At 44.8% G+C, this 19,488-nt stretch overlaps 2 pseudogenes; both read right to left on the bottom strand.

Annotated features, from left to right (window-relative positions):
• Positions 1–360: 360 nt before the first annotated feature.
• Positions 361–4,730, bottom strand: LOC130708913 (40S ribosomal protein S26-like; annotated as a pseudogene).
• Positions 4,731–9,209: 4,479 nt separating this feature from the next.
• LOC103012491 (zinc finger protein 133-like) lies at positions 9,210–10,967 on the bottom strand (annotated as a pseudogene).
• Between the last annotated feature and the right edge of the window lie 8,521 nt (positions 10,968–19,488).

Genomic DNA, 19,488 nt, shown 5'->3' with positions numbered 1-19,488 from the left:
GTTTTTATTGAATGCCAGACATTTTTATGAAATTTGTAATCTCTAGATGATATCTTCTTCCAGTTAAGATTTGCTTAGTCAACTATAGTAGAGGAAGAGCACCTGTATTTGAAGCTGGGTTCCAGTCTCTGTGAAGGTTGGTATATTCCCTCTTCACATTTATTCTTTTGGTTTAGCACTTCATGGACCCCAAATGAAATCCTGGAATGTGTACCAGGCCTTCTCCTCCTTGGTTGTGGCCTTTCATTTTTGTCTTCCTAGGACTGTGAGACTATTAAAGTCTCTTTTTTAAAAGCATAACTTCCAGTCAGTTTTTTTTCCAGAAGACAGTTTTTCTTCAGTCCTTAAGGACCCAGCTCCTTACATGGGCTTTGGCAGAGGTCATGGGGCAGCACAATTAGGTCTAAATTAGGTGAAGGTGTGTGGATTTTCTGGGCTTTGTGAGAATGATTCCTGACTACCTTGCTGTGAATGGCATGACTCATGCAGTAATGTAGTTTCACACAGAGAAAGCACAAGTGTGTCAAAGACACTCGCTCTGGAAATGTCCATGATGACTGTGGCCTGTTCTATATTTTGAATGATGAACTTCTTAATGGCCTTGTCCTTGGGCACAAGCTGGGTGCAGTTAGTGCAGCATATAGGCTACATGTGGCCATAGCCTTTTTGGCATGACCATAATTACTTCTTTTCTTGGTCTATACACCAGGATGAAGATCCTCATAGGAAGGCGGCACAACACACCCAGCCCTTCTGGCATCTTGGCAGCAAGGACCCAGACCTAACAGCCTTTTAAAATTTCCCAGCCTTGTAGCCAGTTTTTAGTTAGGTTTTTCATCCCCTGGGTTGCTGCTTATGGATCACACATGCCTTGAGGGAAAGTGCCATTAAATATTGGGCTCACTTCTTTGGTCTTCTCTTGTCTCCAGGATCTCAACCTTTATATCCTAAATGCCTTGGTTGGTAGCTCTGAGCTCCAGTATATGTCTCCTCAGCCTCATGAGACTGCTTGGTTTCATTGTGTCTTAGCTACTACTTTATGTTCATCTTCTTAGTCTCTGCTTGTCCTTTCAGCCTCTGAGATACTAAATATGAATCAGGGAAAAGCAATCATGAATGTAGGGTGCCTCTCAGTTCATTTCCCTTCTTTTTTTAATTTTGGCTCGTAAGTCCTGGATGCCTTGGCAGCTCTCTGTCGATTTTTAAAGAGTTGTTTTCTGATTTTGATTTTTAAAGTTTTTATTAGCAGGAGAATTTGTTTGATACAAGCCAGTCTGCCCCAGACAAGAGCAGAAATTTTGTAACCTGCGTTTATGAAGGAGTTTTGTGACTGCCACTTTGCGGTAGACCTGGAGATTAAGTAGAAAAGGAATCAAATAAACGTGAGGGAGAAAAGCTATGAAAAGATTAAGTTATTTGACATCCAAAAGATTTAGCACTGCCACAGCCCACCTGGTTCCTCAGATTATAATTAGATTTTGGTCATACTGCTGACTTGGAAGAAGCCTGGAGATGTTTTCAGATACCTGAAGGATGCTACTGTGGCTTTGGCAATGTTGGGGAGGGTGGGGGGGGGGAGTAGGGAATGGGTCAGGGGAACAAGGGCCAAGGGTATAAATAAAAGCTGAAGGGGTACAGATTTTGCTTTGAATAAAGGGAATTATTCCTAATAAAGATTGCTGGAATGAGGATCAGTAGGAAATAACTCATTCCCCATCCATGAAGTCATTCTAGTATTGGCCAATTTGGGATGGGGTGCTATAAAGGGGATTAAAATATTGAATGTGGGATGGGTGAATGGCATGGCATATACTATACTTGATCATAGTAGGTAAGTAGCTCAATAACTGTTGAATGAACATGTGATCTGCTAAGTCCCATCTAAGGCTGAGATTCCATGATTTTAGCAGTGAGGAAGTCAGGATAGTATAATACAAAGTACATAGGACTAGAGTACTCTGTTCCCAGAGTAGTTTAGGAAGGAAGAACATGGAAAATGCCATCTTTTCTATTCTTACCTCTCCAACCCCACCCTTCAGCTAGCCCTCTAAGTCCCGGTTAAACCTTCTACGAAAAGCTCAGCTCCAGTGCAGAGCATCGGCACCTAGAAGAGGTGTGGAGATACGCAGACAATGGGGGCTCTCTCCTTGGTGATGAGCACCCCTGTTTCATGCCCTCTGCGGGCTGCAGGTGCAGGTTTGGCAGAGCAACCTGCCCTCCTAAGTGGTTCCAGCCTGCCCTGGGAACAGAGCCAGCTGGGAAGTCATGTCCGGGCTGGTCTTCTCCTCCCTCCTCTCTGCAGCATTTTCTCAGCCTGATCCGGTGCTGCTCCCTGCTCCCTCGCTGCGGGCTGGAACAGGCTAATCTGCACCCCTAGCTTGGGGAGCCCATGTTGGGCACCCTCCCCCCACCCCCCTTCCCCAAGCAGGGCTGAAGTACTGCTCCTGACCAGCCGAATCCTGCCAGCGGTGCTACTAAATATTTCATTCGGGCTTAACAACCCAATCTGCTTGCCATTATCCTGAGGCACCCCCCCACCCCACCAGCCCCCAGCCCCTTTCTGATGAACAGAGTAGCCGGCCGGGAAGATCTGCTGAAGCCGTCATTGAAGGCTGTGTGGTGAGCCAGCCGCTGCTCAGGGCAGGTGGGCGGAGGCACAGCATCAAGCAGGAAGCATCGATTTCGGCATTAGCTAGCTTTTTACATTCCCAGGCAGACAATGCAAGTACCTTAAATTATCTTCAAAGCAACCGAAGGGAAGGAAATTGGTCTTAGATGTGGTAAATAGACTCCACAAAGTCCGCTGAAGCATGCAAAGATGTGCACACCGGGGACCCGGAGGCCTAGCCGCCAAGCCTGCTCCATGGCTGATCAGAATTCAGACGGTCTTTGCAGGGCTTCCATTCCTCTGCCCTCTGAACCCTGGGAGAGCATGAGGGGTCTCGAAGCTGGGATCTCAAATGCCAAGGCAGCTGCAGGGAGCAAGCTCAACACTGAGCTTCGAGTCACTTTTGGTTCTACTGATGTGTGACTTTGGTCAGGTAGCCTAAACTCTCTGAGCCTCATTTTCCCAACTAGTGAAATGGGACTTGGAATATCTACCTTAGAAGGGAGTGATGCTGATTTCAGGGCTCTGTCCTCTGCAGGTTGGACCCTCTTCTGTGCCCTCATACCATCTTGTGCTCATCTTGGTCCCAGGCTTATCACACTGTTGTGATTGTTGGTTTTCATGTCTGTCCTTCCCGTGGACAGGCAGTGGTTAACATTATTTTTAGGGAGGGGTCAGGACCCCATGAAGAAGCTGGTGAAAACCATGGGCCCTCTCCCTACAGAAAAACGTATGAGCATATAATTTGCTTATAATTTCAAGGAACTCGTAGCAGCAAGGTTAAAATCCCTATGCCAGCGTTCACACAGTGCCTGGCAGATGAGTCACAATCAGAATATGTCTGTTGACTGCTTGAATCATTTTGAAGATGTTTTCCCAGCCCTGTGATTTTGGAATTCAATTCTATCTGGGAAACATTCATTTGGTGAGTACTTATTGTGTTGCAGGCCCTAGAATGGGTTTTATGGAGAGTTCAGGGACATAAGTCCTGCCCACAGATGGGGAATTAGACATAAATGCATATGTCAGTGACTCAAGGTGGTAAGATTTGGCCCATTTGAAAGCTCCTTTACCTACCCTTAGCTCAAGCAACTCCTGGGAAAGGGCTTTGTTCCCTTTCCTCTCAGCCCTGACATTGGAGATCCCACAGGGTAGGCCATTAGGGACAGACAGAGGGAGAAGAGGTAAAAGTGTGCACATGATAGAGGCCCGGTGGCAGGTGGGGAAGGTAGTGTAGTAAGGCCATCAGTAGCCTGGTCTAGAAGCACTGTCACCATGCTTGGGGCTGGGGCAGAGAGCTAAGGGCCTGGCAGCCAGCACCTGCTAGCTCCTGTCCGGTACCCAGCTCTGGGTTAATCTACTCAGTGAGGACATTATTATGCACAGGCAATTTGCATAATCTGCCAAGCCCTGATTGCAGGGCACTCAAGTGCCTGTTGGGGAAAGCTGGCAAGAGAGCATCCCTTTGTCCTTTGCAGACCATGGGTGAGGGTATGGGCTGGGTGGCTGGGCCCCAGATCCAGGAGCGCTGGATCCTAGACTGAGTCTAAGAGAGTGAGTTGGGGCTCCCACGGCCTTGTTTCTGGGGAGTAAGCTCATTCCCACCCTAAAGCCTGTTGCATCTTCTCTGCTCTTAACAACTTAATTGTAAAAGGATAAAACCCCTCATGGATGTTTTTAAGGAGTTAAATAAGTGCCAGTGATGGCTCCTGTTGGGGCTGTTTGGATTTGAAAAGAAGATACTGAGATGTAAAGATATAAATATTTAATTGTCTCTTGAAGCCTGGGTTTTCAAGCAAGTGGCAGGGAGCCAAGAGTCTCCTCTGAATGTGATGTGTGTGCGTGCATGAATATGCACATATGTGCATGTGTGTATATGAGCATGACCGTGTGTGTGTGCATTTAATAGAGGAGAATTCTTCAGGAGCATTGTGTGTGTTCACTGTTCTACTCCTATTTACCTTTGCTCTCTACCACCTAAAGAGATAATAAAAAACAGGGCATGAACTCTGTTTTAATTTAATTTAATTCAACAAACAAATGCAGAACATGTCTGGACCCCTCTTGCCCTTAAGGCATCTGTGGTCCAGTAGGGGAGTAGGTTTTTTACCCAAATCGCCATGATACCCATTAGACAGACTGGGATAAACTCCATAAAGATAGGGAAACATTATGGAACTGACTTGCAGGGTGGTTGCCCTGTCCTTGGAAGCTGGCTTCCTGGAGGGGCTCACCCAGCCAGAGTCCATCTCTTTGTGTGACTTGCATCATTCTTGTAACATGACAGATGCTCAATAAATCGTGTTGGATGGTTGTTGGACGCTTTAAACATTCCCTCTAGCACTGTGGTCATTTCTGTCCACACTACCTCCCCCCAATACTTGGCAGTTTCCCAGAAAAAAAAAAAAAAAAACTCAGAGGAAGAAAAGAGACCCAAAGTAGTTTATGGGGCCCTGAGACTTGCAGGAAGCTGGAGCGGAAGAGACTGAGTCTAGATGTGGGGTCACTTGCTTTACTTCACATGGCACCCTCCAAGGGACTCAGAGGAGACACCAGGAGAAGCTTCTGGTCTCCTGAGGAGGGGAGCTTGTGAGGTGCCCACCCTGGGGCCCTTTCAGTGAAGGAAGCTATGGGCAAGGACAAGATAACCTCTTTATTTCCTTCCAGTGTGGGTCATCCTCTATGCCCCCATCTTATAAACACTGGAGAAGATATAAGTAAGGGGCCTCCAGGATTTTCAAGTGCCATCAGTGGGGAATAAAATTATGTGAACGATAAAAACAAAAACCTAACAGTTGGCCAATCATGCCTTCAGTGAGCTGGGGCCCTGATTAACTTTTCCCCTGGAGGATTCCAGGGACTCCAGGGGAGATTTTAGACACCCTGGGTTAGAAGAAGGGAGTGGGGGACCATCCTGTACCTGAGTCTGGGTTCCAAACATAAGATACTGTAAAGTAAGATGCAATCTAGATGCTCCCTTCCCTCCCCCCAGCAAGGAATCTCCCAGCATGCCCCGGGGGAGAAGGAAGCAACTGGGGTTTCAGGAAGGGCAAAGGAGAGCAAGAGGCTACCATAGAATTTGTGATTCCTTCTGCTGTGAGGATTGAGATTGGAAAGAGGGCAGAGGGAAGTAATGGAGGCAAGCCCCCCTCTCTGCCAAACTCCAGGGATCACCTCCAAAGGGCTCCAGTCACATACAGCTGAACAGAGCCCCCTGGGGTTGGACACCATGGAGGTTTGAAGAACTGTTAAGGAGCTGTTAATACCATTCCACCTGCTTCAGGGCAAGTCAGCACCCAGGCCATTCGCGTGGCTGACCACCAAGATTCTACAACTTTCCTCAATGGCTTTGATGCTTCATCTTGCAGTGATTCCTGCTAAGGTAAGGTCTTTCTTGCTGTGATGCATAAAAGACTGGTCCCATCTGCACAGAGATGCGGCACTTCTGTCAGTCTCCTTCTATCAGGGGTTCTTAATTCATAATGGCTGCTGGTCACAAACTTCTTAGAGAATCTCTTAAAAGCCATGGTCCTCTTCCCCCTCAAAATGCACATACATACATACATACATACATAGACAATTTGGCATACAATTTCAGGGCATTTATGAACCTCATGGAACCATAGACAGATTCCATTAACAAGATGCCTGCTTCAGAAGAACACCTCTAAGCTTTTAGGACAATAAAATTTTTTGAATAGCATTTCGCAGTGCGTAAAGCACATTCACCATGCATTGTGTTAATTAATCTTCGTAGTAATCCTGCTGAGGGAGGAGTTATTATATTATTATCCTTATTCTGCAGACAAAGAAACTGAGACTCAAAGAATTCTGTCATTTTCCCACAGCTACTAAGAGGTGAAGTCAAAACTGGAATCCAGTCCTTCTGCCTGAGCTCTGCAAACGTTCACCAGGCCAAGTTTGTACTTTCCCTTTGACCTTTCTCCACTTTTCACAGCTGTGTTAGACTAAGACTTGTGAATCTGTATCTATTCTTATTTTGTGAGTTGTGTGGTGAATAGAGACGGGGGGGTGGGGTCTGGCTCAGAGAATGACCAGAGGCTCCCTGGGACAGGACAGGGGACCTCCTAGGGAGCCTGGTCTTCAGGAGTCAAGGCTGTTTTCTAAGTTAATGATTGCACTTGACATTCCTGAAACTCATCTGTGACTCCTCATGACATCAGGGAGGAATACAGGAGTTACAAGATTCTAGGATTGGAGGCGACCCACGAGTTCATTTGTTTCTTAGATCTCCAAGGAAGATCAGGGAGGAAAACATCTCTTCCCTCTCCTTACCCTCTACATCCAACTGGCCAATATAGCTATGCCCCTAAATGACCTTTGGAGCTTCCTTTGAATATTAACAGGAGCTTCAGTTGCCTGATTTCTTAAACCTGTAGCTTGGCAGACAGTAGTGACATTAGAATAATTTTCTCTTTAATTCCCTTCCATAGATTTCCAAGGGAGTTTTTATAATATCATTTGCTTAAATCAATTCTAATGAATATGGATTAATTTTCTGCATTATAGCCATTGATCTTCGGCCATTGATCTGAGAAGGGAGTGCTATTGCTCATAAATCCCTCCATTCTGACTGAGGGTTCCCTGGGGGCAGGGATGGGGAGATGGAAGTAGCAAGAGATGGATGAGTTAGAGGGGTAGCTGAGCTCCAGCAGGGGTGAAGCTGGGGGAATGACTGTGGGGTATGGAGATGAAGGGGTGACTATCCCACTGAAGACTCACCTAATGCTCCATCCAAATAATCTGATTTACTCTTCTCCACCCACAACCCACGATTTTCCATTTCTGGGCCTTTCCTTATGCCATGCTTCCTGCCCATCATGCCCTTCCTTCGTTCTCCCCTACCTGTACAAATTCTACCTAAGTTTCCAAATCCAGATCCAATGCCATATTTTTCATGAAGCTTTTCCTGGTTCCCTCACCACCTACTGCTAATTGGAATATCTCAGTCTTTTATAGTCCCACACTGCTTTATCTCTTAGGGCACTTAACACTTTGTGTTATGTACACATCTTTTTTTTTTTTAAATTTATTTATTTATGGCTGTGTTGGATCTTCGTTTCTGTGTGAGAGCTTTCTCTAGTTGTGGCAAGCGGGGGCCACTCTTCATCGCGGTGCGCGGGCCTCTCACTATCGTGGCCTCTCTTGTTGCGGAGCACAGGCTCCAGACGCGCAGGCTCAGCAATTGTGGCTCACGGGCCCAGTTGCTCCGCGGCATGTAGGATCTTCCCAGACTAGGGCTCTAACCCGTGTCTCCTGCATTAGCAGGCAGACTCTCAACCACTGCGCCACCAGGGAAGCCCCTACACATCTTAATTTTAGTCTTTGGTCCAAAGAGATGGTCTTGTCATGATTCCAAAATAGGTAGATAACCCAGAAGCAGAAACCACATTATGGATGGGGAGCTACAGGCAGTTCTGATATTGCTAGAGCACAGAGTGGTCGAGGCCAGATTTGAAGGAGGTGCTTCCATCTTTGTCTGCCACGTCATTGTAGAGATCCCCCGTGAAAGGTTTATTAGTCAGGGTCTAATCAGGAGACAAAAGCCATACCAGGTATTTTGAAAATTGTAAACATAGAGAATTAATGTAAAGAACAGTAAGTAGCTCAGAAGAATTGCTCACTCACTGAAAAGAGAACACTAGAGTGTCATGCAAGTAGCAACTGCAGGAAGCAGCCGCCACCCCTAGAACTGGGGCAACAAAGAGAAGAGGTTGGAGTTATTAAAACCTAGAATCTTGAAAGAGAGGACCCACAGAGCTGAAAGTCAAACTTCTAAGGAAAAGAAACTGCTTGGCTGGGACTGGTATTGCTGAGTTTGAAGGAAGGGCTCATGGGGTTGGGACTCAATCCTTCTAAGGGTGAGGGGGGGGACCTGTATTGGAGAAAACTTCAAACTGTATTCAACTGCTGCCTTGAAACAAATTGCCAGGACCAGATAGACAAGTCTGACCGGAACATGAAGTGAACAGGGTACCAACAGGAAGGGCCAAGTTTCTCTGTTCCTCTTGCAGCCCTGCAGTCTTCCTCCAGTGGCTCCAATGGACAGAGTTGGGCAGGGAGCCAGTGCACAGCAGAAGTCCCAGTATCGCAAAGTGGAGTTTGGAAGGAAGGGTTCAAATTAGAAAGACAATTGGGCTGTTCCAGGGTATTCCTTTGGGTCCTCAGCATCTATACACTCCTTTCTACACAGATTTGAACTTCCCACAACCATAAAATGAATTGTTCTTTCACCTAACAAGATGCAACCATCTTTTGTACAAAGACATTCCCATCCTCTTCTCAAGATGAAGAGATGCAAACTTTCACTAGTCATTGTATCCATCTCTGGGGGATAGTCACCTGTCCATTACCAGGTTGTGTTGACTACTCTCTTCAAAAGAGAGCTTCATCATCTGAGTATTTTCTTTTTTCTTTTTCTTTTTTGTAAAGATGCAGTTTATTAGAACAAAAGGCCACAAAACATGAAGACTTAGCATGGAAGAAGTAAATGAAGTCAAATGCCCTTTGACCACTTACAGAATGCATTTCATGAAAGTATAAGATGTGTGATTATTCAGTCCTTGCCACCTCTTCACTTTTAAAGAGAGTGTAAGGGGTCAGAAGATTGCCCCAAGTAGGCCTCAGGGTCAGACTGAAGTCAGTTTGTGGTGGGCGGACTTCATCCTCCTGTGTCTGCTGAGATGAGACTTCTGGCTAAAGCCCTGTCCACACGTCTTGCACACATAAGGCTTCTTGCCCTGGTGTGTCATCTGATGTAAGACGAGGTGTGACTTTTGGGGAAAGCCTTGGCAATGCTCTCTGCATAAACAGGGCTTCTTTTCTGAGTGTACCCATTTGTGCGTGATTAAAGCTGACGTACGGCTAAAGCCGAGTCCATACTGCCTGCACGGGTAAGGCTTTTCCCTTGAGTCTTTCTGCCTGTGCCAGATGAGACCTGCCTGGTGACTGAAGCCTCGCCCACCCTCCCTGCACACTTACGGCTTTTCCCCTGAGTGTGTCCTCTGGTGTCTGATGAGATTGGACTGTTTGGTTGAAACCTCGCCTACAGTCCTTACACACAATGGGCTTATCCCCTGCGTGTATGCTCTGGTGTCTGTTGAGGTGTGACTTGAGTCTAAAGCCTCACCCACACAGCCCACGCACATAAGGTTTCTCCCCAGTGTGTGTCCGCCTGTGTGAGATGAGGGTTGAATTCTGGCTGAAGCTGTGTCCACACACGCCACACACAAAACGCTTCTCCTCTAACTGTGTCCTCTGGTGTCTGACGACAGCTGACTTCTGGCTGAAGCCTTTCCCACACTCCTGGCACACGTAGGGCTTCTCCCCGGAGTGTGTCCGCTGGTGTATGATGAGGTTTGACTTCTGGCTGAAGCCCCGCCCACACTCGCTGCACATGTAAGGCTTCTCACCCGAGTGTGTCCTCTCGTGTATGATGAGCGTCAACTTCCGGTTAAAGCCTCACCCACACTCCCTGCACACGATGGGCTTCTCCCCCGAGTGTGCCTTCTGGTGTCTGGCAAGGCTTTTCCTTAGGCTAAAGCCCTTCTCACACACCCCGCACACATAAGGCTTCTCCCCTGAGCGTATCCTCTGGTGATTGAGCAGGTTTGTCATCTTGCTGAAGCCCGGTCCCCACTCCCCACAGTTGACTGGTCCAAATCCTAACACTTCTATCCTCTTCAACAGTCCGTCTGTTTCCTCGGAGTTCCCCCTCTGAGCTGGCTGGCCTCTACCTCCACACCTTGGGTGCCATCCCTAGAGCCTCTGGGGTGGCGGCCTGGGGAACGTGCCTGAAGTCCTTTTCTTTGTCTTTCCAAAGGCTGGGTACCTTCTCTCTCTTGACCTTCTGCTTTATCGTTCCGGGAACTTCCATCGGAGGTTTGATGCAGCTGCTGGTCCCCTGGGCACGGATCTCCCGGCCGGGCAGGATCTTCCGCACACCAGCACGAGGAGATCCAGAGAGGATGACTGCACAGCATATGCTGCATGCGGAATTTCTGACTGGAGAAATCCGGAGGGCAGAAAGGACTGAGGTGGAGTTCTGGCTGTGGTTCTGCTGGGCCAGTGGCCGGTGGGCATTTTCTCTCTTCTCTCCAGGTTTCCTTCCCTTGCTCCAGCTGGGTGATGAGTTTTGGTTTAGAAAATGGAATCCCCAGTGAGACCAGGTTGCTGTGATTCTCCAGCATCACCTCCCGGTACAGGGACCTCTGAGCAGGGCTGAGCGGCATCCACTCCTCCTGGGTGAAATCCACAGCCACATCTCTGAATGCCATGTGTGCCTGAGGCTGGGCTGTCAGGAGCCCAGGAGTCCTCCCCTTGCCCACCAGGCAGTCCTCTCTGGGCAGGCAGGAGCCACAGGGGTCAGAACGAGAACTGAAAGGTTCAGGAGAGTCACTGGAAACTCTCAAGATCCGGCAGGGTAGGGTTTCCTCTTCCTTAAAGGCATCAGGAATGGACCTGCTTTCTGCGCGGGGAAGTGCAGGGCTGCGGCGAGGGTCCCGCTGGAGCCACACTCACCAGCGCCACCAAAGAACAAGGGGTCATTCGAGCCCCCAGCTGGGGGGAAGGAGGGGGCACTCTAGCAGGACTCCAGGACTACACTACCCAGAATTCTCGGGCCGCGCCGGGACCACACCTCCCAGCATGCTCAGCGCCCCCAAGCGCGACGCCCGCCAGCCGCTCCCGTCGGCCTCTGAGGGAGCAGTTTCTGGGTAACGTGCTCCAGCCACCGGAGAATGGCCACTGTAGCGCCCAGATTCCGCGTTTTTTTTCCCTTAAAACCACGTGGATAAAGCATGTAGTGAATCCCGGGTGAAGCTTCTCTCCGTGCCGTCCATCTGAGTATTTTCTTCTCTATTGCAAAGTTAACCTCTAACAACTTATATGACAACAAGGTAAGGAGGACAGAAAGTAAAACAACACACACACACGTACACAGGAAGAAGAAAATATGCACTGCTGTAGTCCTTGTCCGTATAACTGGTCATAAAGTATATATATCAACGTAAATTATACAAATAAATTACATATGAATAAATTATATTAAATATATATATCCCTTCTTACACTACCTGTTCACATTTTTGTGTTTTCATCATCCTCATCCAGGATATTATCTGGGCAGTGTTTTTCTAGCTGGTGGAGTGTGGGTGTGACCCAAAACTTTATTCCTGAAGAGTCCAAGTCCTTAGAGATTCTGTGTATTTGTGGTTGCTGTGATTTTGCATTACTGTTTACTCTTGGACACAAAAGTAGTGAGGGATGTCCTTGAGAATCCCCTAGGCTCCAGACAGAATCTTTGCTGCAATTAAATTTCCTTTTGGTATTAATCATCCCAATTAGTAGAGTAATGCTCGCTTTTTTGCCTGTTGCTTCAGTGGCACAAGGACCCCAGAATGGCCAGGGGGAAGTCTCAAATTCTAACTCAGTGGAACCATTGGTATTTATCCTGGTGGAAGATTTTCTCCCTTGGAAACCAAGACCTCCAAACTAGCAGAGCTCAGAGTTGCAGTGACAGGAAGCAAAAATTCTGAGAGATTTTAGGTGTCAGAGTGAGAGGAGGTACTCCCACTTCCTGCCCTTGATTCTAAGATCTCTGCATCCTATTATGGAAGATTTCTATGTAGCAGCATATATTGGTCACTGAGTCAAAGTGCATACTGCATTCTGTAAGACAGACCCCATTTTTTACAGAGGGTTGTCTCCCAACTGGAACCATAGCTAAGGCTCCAGTAGCTCATTCCAAGATTCTTTGGGACCAGTTGTTTCTGGTTGATGAGCTATGTAATAAGAATGAATTCCACGGGCCTGAGCCCACTGCCACACTTCTTTTGCTGAGAAATGAATTCCTTGATTAGAAGCAATGTTGTGAGGAATACCATGATGGTGAATAAGGCATTTTATAAGCCCACGGATGGTGGTGCTAGGAGAAGTGTTACAAGCAAGGACAGCAAATCCAAACCCAGAATATGTGTCTATCCCGGTGAGGACAACTCTTTGTTCCCTCCATGACGGAAGGGGTCCAGTTATTTAAACTGCCTCTGGTCTCCCTGGGAAATGATGCCACACAGGAGGCTCAGTGTTGGTCTCTGCTTTTGGCAAGTTGAGCACTCAGCAAGAGTGAAAAGCAAATCAGCCTTGGTGACACAAAGTGCATGTTGTCAATCCCCTGAGTAGCCTGCATCCATGCCACCATGGCCGCTTTGTACCTAGGTCCACTGAGCGAGTACTAGGGGGGCTGGGGAAGAGTCTGACATGCAGAGAATGTGAGCATTCATAAGGCATACAGATATCCGCCTAGCTTCATATTCAGCACAAGGGTCGCCCCAAATTAACGGTCACTGCATTGGCAAGAAAAGCCCTCCCCCAACCTCTGCTTCTAAGTGGGTATTGGTAAAGCTGGATTCAAGATCAACAGGTGGGGTCTGCCCACCTGGCCCTTCCTGGGGAAGTATTTTTTCCTCCAGAGTCTTTGTAGTACTGTATGACTGTATAATTTTTTTGGCACAAAGCTCTGGCTGCCTTGTGTTATTCTTTACTTGAAAATATATGCTTAAAAACAAATTTAAATTAGTACTTGAGGGTAGCAACCGTAGTGAGCACATCTTGATATCACCAGAGACTCACTCTGTGGCTCTTACTCAATAGAGTAAAAAGCAGGATGCAGGGGAAAGTTTGATATTTAAGATGAGAAGCCCTAGGTTTGAGGCTTCCTCTCTGCTTCTCCTCGTGACCTTAGACAAGTCTTAGCACACTCCCTATGACCCCATCCTGTATTCTGCCTGAACCACATGCTACTGCTTGATGTTTATTGGTTCCATGCCTTGCTTATGCTGAACCTTCCCCATTTTAATGAAAGAAGATGCCTTCATTATCTGAGTGGAGATACGAGTCCAATAAGTTTCAGAGTTCCCTTTAAAATAGAGGCTAGTCACAATCTCTGAAAAGACTCAAAGCAAGCAGTTAATAAAGGAAACTACTGTTGCTTAGTTGGTCCCAAAGTTGTAATTGATATTCATCATCTTTCTCTCCTCCCAACCATTCTGGATTTCCTGAGTATTCTGACTGGTCTTGGTAAGGACACCCAGCCGTTCATCCATGAGGCATCTTAGCCCTTAGTAGCCCTTGTTGGGCTATTGTTTCTATAATTGCATATTAAGTATTATCTCTGGGCATAAAAGCACCAAGTGACATACCTGTGAACAACTTGGGTACCAGACACACTCTTCCCTGCCCTTATTGTGTGGCAGCAACTCTAACTTATGATAATCAGGGTAGGTTTCCCTGCCATTAAATTAATACGTTTCTTTGCCTCTTAGTTCATTGATATGAGGAACTCAAAATAGCCAAATTCACAACTTTCAGTTCAGTGGAACCCTTACCGTGACCCCTGACAAAAGTATTCTGCCCCTGGGAACCAGGACCTCTAACCTGGCTAGCGTAATGTTATGAAGTTAGGAAGGACAAATTCTGTATTTGAGTCACTGGAAGTGATGGTGAGAGTGACCACTCCTACTTCTTCCCCTTGATTCCCACTTCCATTAATTCTAGCTATTGGAGTACAGCACCATATGTAGGTCATTACTTCAACACATATAATGTATCTTCATCTCGACCCTTCGCTGGCATCTTATCTGGAGCATTAAAGGCTAGTCACTACTTGATTGGACTGGCTGTTTCTGGGTGATGGGGTACTTAGTTTAAGCAGTGTATCCCATGGTCATGTGTCCATTGGTGTACCTCCTTTGACATAAAATAGGAGCTTTGATCCAAGGCAGTGCTATATGGGAGACCATGTTGATAGGTTAGGCATACTGTAAGCCCTTGGATGGTAATGCCAGTGGAGGTTTTGTAGGCAGGAAGGCACACTTATATTGAGAATGTCAATTTCAGTAAGGACAAATGGATGTCTCCTCCAGAGAGCAAGGAGTCGGATGTAATTGAAGGTCTCCAGGTGGCTGGCTGATCTCCTTCAGAAATTGTGCCGTATCAAGGGTTCAGGGCAGGTCTCTGCTGCTGGCATGTCAGGCAGTCATCACTGAAAACAGGTAAATCAATCACGATGAGAGGAAGACTATGCTTTGGGGCCCCGTGTGGTTTCCATCCTTGCCACACTGTCACTCTGTTCATGAGATCATTGCATCAGCACTTGTTGGCTGGGGAGATGGGTTGGCTGATTTCACAGGACAATTCTACCTGGTTGTTGAGGGCTGCTTTTATAGTGAATGACCTCTGCTGAGCATGAGGAGGTACAAAGATCTGCATATTTTGTGCCCACCTATGTGCCCACAGGTCTGTGTAACTCTTCACCAGACCTCCTTGTCTCGGATCTTCCAATTCTTCTCCTTCCAGGCTCCTTCCAACCAAGCCATCTGCTACCCAGCGATCATGTATATACACAGCTCAGGTTTCTTTTCCTTCACCCACAGTAAATGGTGAAGCATAATGTTCCTTGTCTGCCCTCTGGGAATATTTACCACTGAGAAAATTTCCTTTTGTCACTCTTGAGTAGGGCTTTAATGCAGCAGCAAGTTTTGGCTAGTACTATCATATTGCACTTTTTACAGACCAGCCTGAGGTCTTTTTTTTTTTTCCCCTTGGTTCGTTTAAGAACTCTTCTACCCCATGAGGTAATAAACGTGAATTGGGGTAGAGGAATCAGTAAACATATAGTAGGCATGGGAGTCTGGCTCACGTAGTACAAGTGACTTGTATTTTCTGGATCTGCTCTGCCTCAGTCTGAAATGTGCCATTTGCATTGCATGATGGATTGCTGTTATGCCCACTCAACCTTGTAACTTGGTGGATCTGATAATACCCACGCTATGATGGGCAGCTCTGGTTATGCAATTCGTTGATTTCATATGGGTTCAGTCTCTACTAGGGCTACTGATAGCATGTCAGAGGTCTCACCAGTTGGTGCTTGCAAAAGGTTCCACTAAATACCGCTGTACGTTATGGATACATTTCTCTGCCTCTTGTTCATATGGTCTAAGTGACATGACAACTTGCACACACAGCCTGGATATGCTACAGAGGCTGTTCTTTTTGAAAGCCTTCAAAGTCACCTGATAATGGAGCGAAACAGTATTCCCAAGGGCGTGTTCTTATACCAATGCAAATGGTAGGAGGAATGAGATAGAAGAACTTGTCATTTATCTTAGAGAAAATGTCTCAACCTGCCCCAGACAACCAGCACCCTAAAAATTTCAGTATACGGCAGAATCCTTAATCTTCATGGAATTTCTTATTTGTTGCACTCATTTTTCCCTAGGCCATCAGCAGTCGTGCTAACTGAAAGTGTGGTTTGTGGACTGGTGCCAGTTTGTGCACTGTTTGTTACTGCTCTGCGATGAGATAAATGCAGAAATTGAGAGGTGTGCTTTTAGAAAATTCTACAGCGATTTGACATTGCTGTGACATCTAAGTTCATGATTGGTGGCGTTCTTATTTTACCAGGTTAGACCAGTGTGGGTGTTACTGAACTCACACAAACTTGTGTATATGCTATATGATATTTTAAGGCTAGTTTGTCCATTGTAATCCCTGTGTATAAATCATAAATATATGGTTGCCTACTATCTTGATAGTAGACCTTCAGAAGGTCTGCAGAATGTCAAGGTGAACAAGGTCCTTGTGCACTACACTTTAGCGAAGAGTTAATATAGCCCTTTGGAAATACAGTGCCTGTGTACTGCTGCCCTGACCATGTAAATGCACACTATTTTTTTCATCTTTCCTACTGATGGGGATCAAGAATACATCTGCCAAATCATTAGCTATAGTCCAAACTGGGTTGATCTAATCCTGGATAGATATCACATCTGCCATATCAGCTGCAATTGGGACAGCAACCTTGTTAAGTTTAGTCATAAACTATCATCTGTCACAATCAGCCATGTTTTCACAGGGCTGAGATTTGAAAAGGGATAAGCTGTGGACTATTACCCCCACACCTTATAATTCTTTGATGGTGGTGGGAACTTCTGCAATACTCCAGTTGCAGTACTGTTTCTGATATACTATCTTGGCCAGAGGTGGTTTCAGGGGTTTCCACTTCACTCCTCCCTCCCACCTCCCACCGTAATAACTTTTAATCCAGGGAAACAATATAAATATTCTGCCAGATGCCAAAGTAACCACAGAGTGGCTTGATAGGCTCAAGGGACTCACTGTGGAAGGGCCTGAGCTCAAACTCCATTCATCATTTGTCCTCCAAAACCTCTACTTTATCTTTTTCTTCCAGTTTTATTGATATATAATTGACATACATCACTGTATAAATTTAAGGTGTACAGCATAATGATTTCATTTACACACTTCATGAAATGATTGCCACAAGTTTAGTGAACATCCATAATCTCATATAGATAGAAAATTAAAGAAATAGAAAAAATATTTTTCCCTTGTGATGAGAACTCTTAGGATTTACTCTTTTAGCAACTTTCATATGTAAAAAACAGCAGTATACTAATTATATTTATCATGTTGTACATTACATCCTTAGAACTTATTTATCTTATAACTGGAAGTTTGTACTTTTGATTGCCCATCCCACCCTCTCTAGCAACCACTTGTTTGTTCTCTGCATGCATGACCCTGTTTAGGTTTTGTAATGTTTGTTCATTTGTTTTGTTTTTAAAATTTCACATGTAAGTGAAATCATACAGTATTTGTCTTTCTCTGTCTGACTTATTTCACTTAGCATGATACCCTCTAGGCCCATCCATATTTTTGAAAATGGCAAGATTTCATTTTATTTATTTATTTTTGCTGTACTACACAGCATGCGGAATCTTATTTCCGTCACCATGGACTGAACCCATACCCCTGCAGTGGAAGTGCAGACTCTTAACCACTGGACTGCCAAGGAAGTCCCAGATTTCATTCTTTTTTATGGCTGAGTTATATTCCATTTTGTGTGTGTGTGTGTGTGTGTGTGTGTGTGTGTGTGTATACCACATCTTCATTATCCATTCATCTATTCATGGACACTTAAGTTGCCTTCATATCTTGGTTATTGTAAATAATGGTGCGATGAACATGGGGTACATATATCTTTTCAAATTAGTGTTTTTGTTTTCTTTGGATACTCAGGAGTGGAATTGCTGGACTATATGGTAATTCTATTTTTAATATTTTGAGGAACCCCCATACTGTTTTCCATAGTGGCTGCACCAATTTATATCCCCACAAACAGTGCAGGAGAGTTCCCTTTTCTCCACATCCTTGCCAACACTTGTTATTTGTTGCCTTTTTGATATTAGCCTTTTTGAGAGGTGTGAGGTGATATCTCATTGTGTTTTTGATTTGTATTTCTCTGATGATTAGTGATGTTGAACATCTTTTCATGTGCTTGTTGGTGATCTGTATGTATTATTTGGAAAAATGTGTATTCAAATCCTCTGCTCATTTTTCAGTTGGGTTGTTTGTTTTTTGATGTTGACTTGTTTGAGTTCTTTGTATATGTTGGATATTAATGTCTTATCAGATACAGCATTTGCAAATATCTTCTCCTATTCAGTAGGTGAAATTTTTTTTTGTTGATAGTTTCCTATGCTGAGCAAAGGCTATTTAGTTTGATGTAGTCCCTTTTGTTTATTTTTGCTTTTGTTTCTCTTGTCTGAGGATGCATATTCAAAAAATATGAATAAGACTGATGTCAAAGAGCATACTGCCTATGTTTTCTTCTAGAAGTTTTATGGTTTCAGATCTTACATTTAAGTCTTTAGTCCATTTTGAACTTATTTTTGTTCATGGTGTGAGAAAGTAGTCCAGTTTGATTCTTTTGTATGTAGCTATCTAGTTTTCCCAACACCATTTATTGAAGAGGTTGTTTTTTCCCCATTGTATATTCTTGCCTCCTTTGTTGTAGATTAATTGCCCATATAAGTGTGGGTTCATTTCTGGGCTCTCTATTCTGTTGCATTGATCTATGTGTCTGTGTGTGTGTGTGTGTGTGTGTGTGTGTGTGTGCGCGCGCCCGTACCATACTGTGTTGGTTATTGCAGCTTTGTAATGTAGTTTGAAATCAAGGAGTGTAATACCTCCAGCTTTTACTTTCTCAAGATGTTTTGGCTATTTGGGGTATTTTGTGTTTCCATATATATTTTAAGATTATTTGTTCTAGTTCTGTGAAAAATGCCATAAGTATTTTGACAGAGATTGCATTGAAACTGTAGACTACCTTACGTGGTATGGTCATTTTAACATTATTAATTGTTCCAACCCATGAGCATGGTATATCTTTACATCTGTTTGTGTTGTCCTCAACTTCTTTCATCAGTATCTTATAATTTTCTGAGTGCAAGTCTTTTACCTCCTTAGTTAGATTTATTCTTAAGTATTTTATTCTTTTTGATGCAGTTGTAAATAGGACTGTTTTCTTAATTTCTTTTTCTGATAGTTCATTGTTAGTGTATAGAAATGCAACAGATTTCTGTATATTAATTTTGTATCCTGTAACTTTACCAAATTCATTGATGAAGTCTAGTAGTTTTTTGGTAGCATCTTTAGGATTTTCTATATATAGTATCATGTCATGTGCAAACAGTGACTATCTTACTTCTTTCTTTCTAATTTGGATTCATTTCATTTCTTTTTCTTGTCTGATTGCTGTGGCTAGGACTTCCAATACTTTGTTGACTAAACATGGCAAGAGTGGGCATTCTTGTCTTGTTCCTGATCTTAGAGGAAATACTTTCAGCTTTTCACCATAGAGTATGATATTATATATGACCTTTATCATGTTGAGATATGTTCCCTCTATACCCACTCTGTTGAGAGTTTTTTTTAAATCATAAATGGATGTTGAATTTTGTCAAAACCTTTATCTGTATCTAATGAGATGATCCTAG

This window comes from Balaenoptera acutorostrata, chromosome 9 (genome assembly GCF_949987535.1).
Source record: "Balaenoptera acutorostrata chromosome 9, mBalAcu1.1, whole genome shotgun sequence".
Taxonomy (NCBI): Eukaryota; Metazoa; Chordata; class Mammalia; order Artiodactyla; family Balaenopteridae; genus Balaenoptera; species Balaenoptera acutorostrata.
The sequence above is the reverse complement of the archived record's forward strand: the minus strand, read 5'-3'. Positions and strand labels throughout refer to the sequence as shown.